This window comes from Trematomus bernacchii, unplaced genomic scaffold (genome assembly GCF_902827165.1).
Source record: "Trematomus bernacchii unplaced genomic scaffold, fTreBer1.1, whole genome shotgun sequence".
Taxonomy (NCBI): domain Eukaryota; kingdom Metazoa; phylum Chordata; class Actinopteri; order Perciformes; family Nototheniidae; genus Trematomus; species Trematomus bernacchii.
This window is the reverse complement of record NW_022987623.1, coordinates 93,488-104,359: the sequence shown is the minus strand read 5'-3', so window position 1 is coordinate 104,359 and position 10,872 is coordinate 93,488. Positions and strand designations below refer to the sequence as shown.

General features: G+C 42.0%; 1 protein-coding gene across 1 annotated transcript in view; it reads left to right on the top strand.

The window, feature by feature from the left end:
• Nucleotides 1-3,402: 3,402 nt before the first annotated feature.
• The window catches only part of plxna2 (plexin A2), a gene marked incomplete at its 3' end in the record, with an annotated part of 41,407 nt that continues 33,937 nt past the window's right edge, over nt 3,403-10,872 (top strand). Inside the window, exon 1 of the mRNA XM_034132837.1 lies at nt 3,403-3,701. The remainder of the gene's footprint in view (nt 3,702-10,872) is intronic.

The following is a 10,872-nucleotide window of genomic DNA, read 5'->3' as shown; positions in this document are numbered from 1 at the left end:
CATTTTATATATTCAGTTTAATATACCCTCACATACTTATGTTTTTATAATAACTAGCTTTTTGTATTATTGTTAATTTGTAAATTCAACATGTATATTTTCTACTTTCTTGTTTATTTCTAGTCTTTTTAATTGTTATTGTGCAATGCCGTGTCTTTTATGCTGCCTCAACTCAAACATTTTCCAAGTTGGGATCAATAAAGTACTTCTTATCTTATCTTATATTATCTTATAAGGACCTTTACACGCACAGAAAGAAACCTGCAGAACACAACACACTACAGGAAAGGGAAAACCTCAAAGGCAGAATAGTAAATCATCTTCTTCCACCTCTGTCCGCTTGTTACGTGTCTTCGTGCAGAAACAGCCTCTGTGCAGCGGGTCAGATCCACCGTGTAAACACAGATATGAAGTCATCTGACACACACTGATCACCAATGATGTGTGCTTTGATTTCAGATCGGAGGCTGTTACACCTCTGAGATCCTGCACCATCGTTACTCTCTGCTTCTACAGGTAAGAGCTTTAAGGAAGGAGGCGTGTGTGTGAGTTATGAGAACACCAGCAGGAAAGCACTGCATCATATGAAGGTGCTCCAGGGCGTTTAGCACGATACACAGACATGCTATATGGGTATTTTCCTGTTGTATGATATTTCACTTTTCACACACAAAGTGCTTCAAAAACCAAACACATGAATGATAGATGATAATACAAACACCTTCCCAGGTAATAAACAGAGTAACACATTATTGTGATTAATACAAACACTTATACCAGCACAGGAGTGAAAAATACCAAAAATAAAATCATTAAATAAGAATTAAAATAATTGTAAAATAGGAATAATACAAACATAAAATAATAATAATAAAAACAGGAATTAAATAATAATAAAATGAAAAATACAATACGTTAGAATTATCCCAAAAATACAAATAATAATAAAATAACAATTGAAATGAGAAAAACAATTTGCCTAAAATAAGAATAAATAATATAAAAAATAATAATTATACACATTGTGTTTTCCAACATATGGACAGTCTATATTGTTAATGCATTATCTTTTTAATTGTTAACATGACATCGTCTGTTTCTCACATTTGTTCCCATTAACTGTTGGATTTCTTGGACCTGCGAGGTCGTCAGGACAGAGGGTGTAAACACACTGTGAAGCCCCATTTGTAATCTGTGATATCGGCCTATATATAAATATCTGATTGATTGATTGATACTGTTCGTAATACCCATCTCCATCTCTTACTCTCTCTCTTCTCAAAAAGCTGCCGCAGACTCTTCGTTGTGCCTTCGATATGAATTGAGTTATGTTCCAATCAAACAAATCACAGCTTGTTCCACGCCAGGTTGCTCCAAACAGGCTGAGTAATGGATTGAAGAAGTCCTGTATTTGATTACCCCCCCCCCCCCCCCCCCTCCCCATCCAACCCTCCCCACCCCAGAGTGACTGAGATCCATTTGAGAGGGAGAGCGCAGGAATTCCAATATGGACGCCCTCCAGCTATTGACCCTGTCTTTAAGTGGGCGCTGTGCTTTTAGTGTACTTACACTGGTTGTTCCACATCTCCTTCCTCCTGGCAGTTTAGCAATACTTCTGATGCAGACTGACCCCCCCCCCCCCTCCACACACACACACACACACACACACACACACACACACACACACACACACACACACACACTCTGCATTATTGATGCTTCAGAGGACGTGGATAGCCTACTTTTTGTCAGGAAGAGGAGAGGTTAGTGCAACTGTTTCAATGTCACTGCACAACCTTTAGGAGAAAAAGGAAAATTTACTGAGTGTCATTTCTATAAAGTTTCTTACTGTAGAAGTTGAAACTATTGAGCCTAAAGATGTTTCATTTATTAAATAAAGATGATAAACAAGTGCTTTCTGTTAAGGCCCTATTCTTCTTTGTGTGGTTGTCCCTCTCCTGTAGTATGATCTATATGTTTTAGTGCATGTAAATGGTCTGCAGAGGATATGATCCCTGTGTTCCCTCCAGAGGAAGTTTCTCTCCGACACACGGGACATGTCTGAGCGGTTGACCAATCACAACAGCTAACCAATCAGAGCAGACTGGGCTCTGGTTTCAGACAGAATAGGTCCTCTTTAAATAATTGACCGGTGTCTGCAGCCCAAATCTTCCTACATTTCGAAAAGAAATTGTGAATATTATCTTCTAAATTGTTAAATTCCCTAAATACTCAGTTCATATGGTGATTGCTGTTACATAATTTGATTCATTTCTTTATTTTGTGTTATGTTAATAGAATCTAAACCGTCAAGTCATTTCACATTTATGCTCAAAATCACAGGTTATTTTGTCCCTCGGTCAATAAGAAAATCAGATTTCAGATTAAATATTCTATAAAGTTTCCCTTCCTGAAGCACAACTCTTTTCAGTTGTCTAGAAAATTAAATCAAAAATAAATGGAGGTCATTTTACTGAAATGGTGAAAAATAGAACATGTCTTAAGTCCTTGAAATGGGGACATTAAAACAGAAAGTGATCCTGACGTTCAATTTCATCAAAGTGTCTTCCTCTGGAGCGACATTAAACACATCTCAGTACCAGAGAGAACAAGGGAGAGCAAATCAAAAGGTCTATTTAAAAAAAAAAAACTGAAGTAAAAAGAAGCAGAAACTAAAAGAAATGAAGTAATCTGAAGAGAGATTAAAGTGTGAGCGGTGGCACAGAGCGGCCTATAGATGGCAGCGTTCCTACAGCAACAGACCTCAGAGCTGCACACTAACTGAAGGGTTAAACATTTGTATTTTACTCAAATGTGCACATTTGAAATGGTAAGATATCATGTTATCTGTGAAAATGCAGTACATATAGTCGATTTACAAACATATATCCCCCAAAAACAGAAAATGATTTGATTTCTGCATAAATCTGTCTCCAAACTGTAAATTATTCTTATCATTTCAGAAACTAAAAGCTTCTGTTTTATCTTGATTTAAAGATTAGATAAGATATGAATTGATCCCACATCGGGACATATTTACGTTATGTCAGGTGGATTTGGATAGGATGCAGTATACAATAATAACGTTTTATGGTTTATAACTGTATATTGTTAGAACCAATGTTCCTCCTGCTATATTCCTGAATGTTCTGCTGTGTTGGTGAACCCTGCTAAATGTTCCTCTGCTCACCGTGGATGCTTCTCTCTGGGCGGAAACAGTTAACAGCATAATGATCCGGAGTGTGAGGGGGCTGGCTTTAGACGCGCAGAGTGCCAGCGGCGGCACACACACACACACACACGCACGCGCACACACACACGCACGCACACACACACACACACACACACACACACACACACACACACACACACACTCCTCTACTGTACACTGATGGAGCCGGCAGCCCGCGTCAGTCCCTCTCAGCCCCGCAGGACGCGCTGATCCCCGGACAGGCTGCAGCTGAACACCCGCTCCGGATCAGATGGTGATGGTGAAGTTTACGCACCACATGCACGATTCTTCCCCGCGATGAAGCTGAATGAATGACGCACAGGCTCCGGACGCGCACGGTTTAAAGGAATCGGAAGAATTACTGACACACTGCGCGCTTTCTGCACGTTATTGGGAACATTTCTTATTTTTTCTTCTTACTGTGGATGTGAGCGCAGCAGCAGCGGGATAACCGGGATCCAGTGAGGAGGTGAGTGGCGTTTCAGCTGCCTCAGTACGTGTGTTAAAATCAGCCTTAGTGTGTGTGAATGTGTGTTAAAACCAGCCTCGGTGTGTGTGAATGTGTGTTATAACCAGCCTCGGTGGTGTGTGAATGTGTGTTGAATTCAGCCTCAGTGTGTGTGTGTGTGAATGTGTTTTAAATCCAGCTTCAGTGTGTGTGAATGTGTGTTAAATCCAGCTTCAGTGTGTGTGAATGTGTGTTAAATCCAGCTTCAGTGTGTGTGAATGTGTGTTAAATCCAGCTTCAGTGTGTGTGAATGTGTGTTAAATCCAGGTTCAGTGTGTGTGAAATAGTGTTATTAAATCCAGGTTCAGTGTGTGTGAATGTGTGTTATTAAATCCACGTTCAGTGTGTGTGAATGTGTGTTAAATCCAGGTTCAGTGTGTGTGAATGTGTGTTAAATCCAGCCTCGGTGGTGTGTTCAGGTCCCGATGCTGCGGAGACATTTCTCATGTTCTGCTGCGGGCTCAGTATTTCATTGTGCCACAGCTCACACACTGACACTGATGGTGTGTGACCATGAGATGCATCCACCTCGCAGTGTGTGTGTGTGTGTGTGTGTGCGTGTGTGTGCGTGTGATTTCACCTGCAGCACAGGTGTTGCTCCAGAGCTTTTCCTACCTTTAACGCTGTGTTATCCTCATGCATTTTGATGCTGCTGCTTCCTCATATCTCTGGTTCTGCAGAGCATTCAGGACAGAGATCTTCCTGCTGCTGCTTTCTTCTTATTTGTTGTATATATTTGAGTTGTAATGCTTATTATTATCACTGATTTGGATTGGTGGGCCTTGATTGTGAGTGCAACATGAGGCAGATCTTCTCCACAGTGTCCTCAGGAGTTATTTTTAATACATGCATTAATATAACTGCTAACTGACCTGTGTGTCACTGCAACAAGTGAGCCTTACATCTGCAGTCAGAGCTGAGTATCAGACGGTTAAATGTCACTTTCAAACACGTATGAACTGTGAATTAGTTCCCACAAGGTCACCCATCTCCTTTCCATCATGCAAACATCTCCTGCTGGGTCTGGGCTTCTCGAGTGTTCAAATCAAAACCCCCAAATTGCAACAATAACCCCCCAGCAGTCTGATTTATTGTCGCCAACTGGCATCACTTTAGGCTCCAGTCAGCAGATGCACCTACAAATCTTCATTCTGTGACAGCGCCCCCGCGACAATGACTCTAAAGAAAATAAATGTTGTCTTAAGTAGAAAATTGCCTCGCATTTGCATGAAAATAAGTCGCATCTGCCACGGCTGACGGGAAGCATATTAAACGCTCTGCTCATGCAATCAAATCCCGTTCCTTCTTGGTGAGATCACGGTGTGTGTGTGTGTGTGCATGTGGAGCGTGACCCGCGCACATCATTATTTTAATATCCATCTCAAGAGCGAAACAGCAGTTTGACCCCTCAGCAGCCACCGGGGGGGAAACTGCTTCCCTTTTGGAGGAACAAACCGGCTCTCAGCTCTGCTTTGATTATCACATGCTGATTACATGCAGCTAATTAACTCCCATCTAATGGCAGAAACACACATTTGCTGAGAGGGTGTGAGAGTGTGTGTGAGAGAGTGTGTGAGCAATCAGCCGTCTGACCATCGCTCTGCAGGACAATGTCAAACATGCATCCCATCATACACTAAAGAAAGTACACATAATTGTATTTAGGTTAGTTGAAAGCGATACTATGACACATTAGGTTCAACTCAATAGTGATGCTTTCAACTAACCTGATGCAGTTAAGGGGGAATTTGTTGAAATAAAAGTCACTCTTTCAGTTTTATGAAGTTTAACACCGCTAATTCATTCCTTTGAAGATCACCCGCGCTGATAGAAAGCTGTTGTTGATGATGGTCTTAATTCCTCCTGAAAGCAATGAATCGCAGCCCTTTCTTTAAATAATGGAGCATATGAGCAAAGATGTTAAAACTCTGCTCAATGAATCACTTTCATGTGATGCCTTTGAAGGCACGCCGTCCAAGAAACAGCCTTCGATCAATGAGGTTAACCTCAGCGAGCGGTGGGGGGGGGGGGTGAACTGCAAACTTGTGACAGGCTTTTTCAGAGGAACGGTCGATGCTTCAACTCTCTGATTTCTGATTGGTTTTACAGTGTGGTCAGACTCTCATGTTGGAGTGATTTGCATGAGTTGGTTTCGGACGACAGCGCTTCAGGGGATACACTCATGTGGTGTTTTCTCCGCTAACACTAGATCTGTGTATTTGAGTCAGGGTTGTCTCCACTCCAAATATGTTGGGTTGACTTTGGGAAAGCTGTTTTTTCCTCCATCTTCTCAAGAGGAGGAACTGGTGCTCTGATCACCGGGAGTTTCTGTAAAATAGACATACATGTAGCTTCCTCTTTTGCCCAATATCAGAGATGACACATGTGTCTCAGGGGGCTTCACGGTGAGCAACACCTTCTAACCTGAGACCCTCGCAGGAAAACTGTCAAAGAAGCTCCACAGTTAACGGGGAACTAATGTTATAAACCTCGGGGAGAGAGACAGAGAAAGGGTCTTTTGAGTGTCCACGGTGCAGTGTAGAGATGAACAAGATAATACATTTACAACACCGACAGTCCAAATGATAGATAAGATAATGCATAAATATTATTTTTTATTTATTATATCATTTATTCTTATTTTAATTCTTATTTTCTTATATTATTTTTTCATTTTCGTATTATTTCTTGTTATTTTATTTTCTTCTTAAGATAATTCTTATTTTATTTTTATTTTTTTATTCTTTCCCATAATTCCTATTTCTCGTTTATCTATTGCTGTTTTTTCTTATTTTATTCTCATTTTTTTCCGTAGTTTTTTAAAAATGTAATTAAATGTATTCAAATATATTCTTATTTATATATTCAATGATTTTGTGTCATTTATTGTTAACTAGAAACATTAGAAACCTCAGGTAGAGACAGAGGGTTAGGGTCCCTCTCCCAGGATGGACAGTGGACCAGAACAAAAATACAACATAGTCCATTCAAAGTAGAAAACAGATGACATATTTTACAAAGAGGGGGTCAAACGTCTCTCAGGTGTCTCCATCGGCTCCGTCTCTGCTCAGGCTTAACGAGCTAATTGCTGCTAGCGCTCAACCACATACTAATATTTTAACTGCTGTGCTGCTGCCTTTTCTGTGTGCTGCGTCACCAGCAGCCTACACACACACACACACACACACACACACACACACACACACACACACTCACTCCCCTCCTCCCTTAAGGCAGCTAGCCTCGCCACAGTTTAGCTTGAGAGATTTTGACAAGTCGTTGCGCATGCAGGCTGAATCCTTGACCTATTTCTTAACGAGTGAATGCTGCGAATGGCTGTGTACTCCTACCCCCCCCCCCCCAACATCTATTCTCCTTACGGCAACCCCCCCCCCATCCCAACTGTCTTTTGCCTGCATGCAAACACGATAATGGTGCTTTTGTGAGTTTTCGTGTCCTCCCTCTCCTATGTGAGTGTGCAAACAAACGCCACCCCCCCCCCCTCAATGTGGGCTGTTTATCTGAACCTCTCAACTGTCCAGCTGTCACAACACTGATCTCTGTCTCGCTGACCCACACACACTCCGCTCGTGTGTGTGTGTGTGTGTGTGTGTGTGTGTGTGTGTGTGTGTGTGTGTGTGTGTGTGTGTGTGTGTGTGTGTGTGTGTGTGTGTGTGTGTGTGTGTGTGTGTGTGTGTGTGTGTGTGTGTGTGTGTGTGTGTGTGTGTGTGTGTGTGTGTGCGTGCGTATCTTCAATACTTCATTAAAAACTCACCTGTTCACCATGACCTTTGACCCCTAACCCATCACAGTCCCCCTGCTTCATTTATTTACTTTTGACTTTATTATTTGCCCCTCTTGTTTGTTTGTTCAGCATGTAAAGCGTACTTGGGTCCCTTGAAAGGCGATACACAAATTGCATCTATTATTATGATTGACGTGCAGCCAGACGTGGATCTGTGGTGACTTTGATCAAGTGGAGAGCAGCCGGAGAGAACATGCAGTCTGAAGATCACAAATGTTTCTGTCTCTGCTTCCCTTCTCCTCTCTGGATAACACCAGCTCCTCTACCTATCCACCATTCGCTCCAGGCGATGAATATCTAATCAAACGGTCATTCACACTGCAGACAGGAGGCTTACTTTACAGCCTGATTACTTTCCGCTACTGTTGGATTACCCCAATATCAAATGCAACATTGCAAAAAACCATATAGCAGATTCAGGCAGGAGGCGTATATATTCACAATGAAAGTATTATCCTCCAGAACAGAACAGCTGACAGAGAAGAGATACCATCTGATCCTTTCACAACAAACTCGATGTGCTCTTTTTAGGTTTGTCCTAACATTATAATCCTGTAACTGTAAGGGAATACCGTTTTTTTTGTATCATGCTGCATGCAATCCATTACTCCCTAAGCCTGTCAGATGTGTTGTTTCAGGAGTGAATGAATTCTGATACTGATCCTCAGATATCGGGCTAAAATTGGGAAGCGGAATTTGAGAGTTTCCATAAACACGATAGCAAAAGAAAAGTTAGAAAGCAAAGCAAATTGATTTTCAGACTCTCCATAACGTGGATCTCTTACATGGAGAAAGGATTGTTTGTTCGGTGTGTCCAGAAAGCCCTTTGTGCTTGAATTAATCCGGTCGAACTGTTGTGTGCGTCACTTTTTAGATTCCCTGGGTTTCTGGTTTTTGTGTTTTGAGCTTCTTGCAGTGTTCGTTTATTCAGAGCTTTTAGTAAACGCCGCCCATGTGTCGTCAAGTTGGTGAAGATGTCTCTTCTACGTTCACCATTTGAACACCTCACAACGTTTGTTAGATCTCTTTTTCATTCAGTTTGTCCAAAATGTCCTAGCTTATATGTTGTGCCCGAATACATTTGGTTAACAGTAACGGACCGTCCACACAGCAGCGTTAAAAAAATCTTGGGGGTGGGCGTATCTGAAGCTTGGGGATTTTTTGCGAGCAAGGCACCAACAACCAATCACATGAATCTCCCGCCCCCGACATACGAAGCAAAAAAGTTTGAAGTAAACTGGATATAAACTCCCCAAACAGGCGAAAACATACCACTGTCTCTGCCACCTCCCTCCATGCCTGGCTCCTCCGGTTTGTATCCCGGTAGGTAAATAGGGTCTGGTCATAAAGCACCGGGTGATTCCCTACCGCTAATTTCTCCTCCATTTTTGGAAATGACCTGCGGTATGTCTCTCCCAGCATACACGCGGTTTGATTGGCTAGCGCTTGAACTGTCAGATTTGCATACACGGGATTTGATTGGCTGACGCTTCCACCTCAGCTTCAAAGTTGAACATTGCTCAACTTTTGAATCCTGAAAATCCTGAAAATCTCCGCTCTGCTTCCCACAATGCAGTTCGGCGAAAAGTGAGGCAAAGTGACGTCACCCCATTCAAAGTGAATGGGCAGAAGCGTTCCAAGATTTTTTAACGCTGCTGTGTGGACGGGCCGTAAGATCTAGTGTTGCACATCCTCTTATAAAGATCTCCCCTCGATGATATCATCCTGTTTGTGACTCTGATAATCCCCGCTCTGCAGCAGATGTCGGGAACACCACAGGACGACGGTAATGCTGCCCAGGCTCTTTTCATCATCTTGAGTAGTTGTGCGTGTTGCCTTCAGTGACTTATTGAATCGTGGAAACCGTTTTAAATTGATGACTACAGGCCACTACATTGTTAAGTAGCAGCTTGCCCAGTATGAGCAACACAGAGAGCAGAAATCATTCATTTTTCACGACACGCAGAGATGTTGTGAGTGAGGACTGTTTTCCTTTGATAGGCCTGTTTGGAGAGAAGTGAAGAAATGTGTTTTAAGAGGACATATGATGCTCATCTTCAGATGTATATCAGTATGTAGTGTCTCTACTTTAAAGAGTCCTCTCCTGCTGATGTTCAGGTGTATATCAGTATGTAGTGTCTCTACTTTAAAGAGTCCTCTCCTGCTGATGTTCAGGTGTATATCAGTATGTAGTGTCTCTACTTTAAAGAGCCCTCTCCTGCTGATGTTCAGGTGTGTATCAGTATGTAGTGTCTCTACTTTAAAGAGTCCTCTCCTGCTGATGTTCAGGTGTATATCAGTATGTAGTGTCTCTACTTTAAAGAGTCCTCTCCTGCTGATGTTCAGGTGTATATCAGTATGTAGTGTATCTACTTTAAAGAGTCCTCTCCTGCTGATGTTCAGGTGTATATCAGTATGTAGTGTATCTACTTTAAAGAGTCCTCTCCTGCTGATGTTCAGGTGTATATCAGTATGTAGTGTATCTACTTTAAAGAGTCCTCTCCTGCTGATGTTCAGGTGTATATCAGTATGTAGTGTCTCTACTTTAAAGAGTCCTCTCCTGCTGATGTTCAGGTGTATATCAGTATGTAGTGTCTCTACTTTAAAGAGTCCTCTCCTGCTGATGTCCAGGTGTATATCAGTATATAGTGTCTCTACTTTAAAGAGTCCTCTCCTGCTGATGTTCAGGTGTATATCAGTATGTAGTGTCTCTACTTTAAAGAGTCCTCTCCTGCTGATGTTCAGGTGTATATCAGTATATAGTGTCTCTACTTTAAAGAGTCCTCTCCTGCTGATGTTCAGGTGTATATCAGTATGTAGTGTCCTCTACTTTAAAGAGTCCTCTCCTGCTGATGTTCAGGTGTATATCAGTATGTAGTGTCTCTACTTTAAAGAGTCCTCTCCTGCTGATGTTCAGGTGTATATCAGTATGTAGTGTCTCCATGCTTTAATGTTCAAAAAGCTCTTTATTTTTCTCATACTGCCTGTGCTGCAGCACCTCTTTTCACCCTCTGTCTGAAACCAGAGTCCAGTCTGCTCTGATTGGTTAGCTGGCCGGCTCTGTTGTGATTGGTCAACCGCTTACAGATGTCCCGCACAATGTGTTGGAGCGCTAGCCAATAGGAGTGTTATATAGCGATGTCACTATATTACGGACGTAAACAAAGGAGTCCAAATGAGTGATCGTATCCTTTGCAGAGCATTTACTTGCAGCTATAGAACACACTACACACTACTGGGAAGGGAACGCATTATATGGCCTCTTTAAAGCTCCGTAACTTACCTGGTGTGTGTTTGTTTGCTGCAGAACAGTTCTCTCTCTCTCTC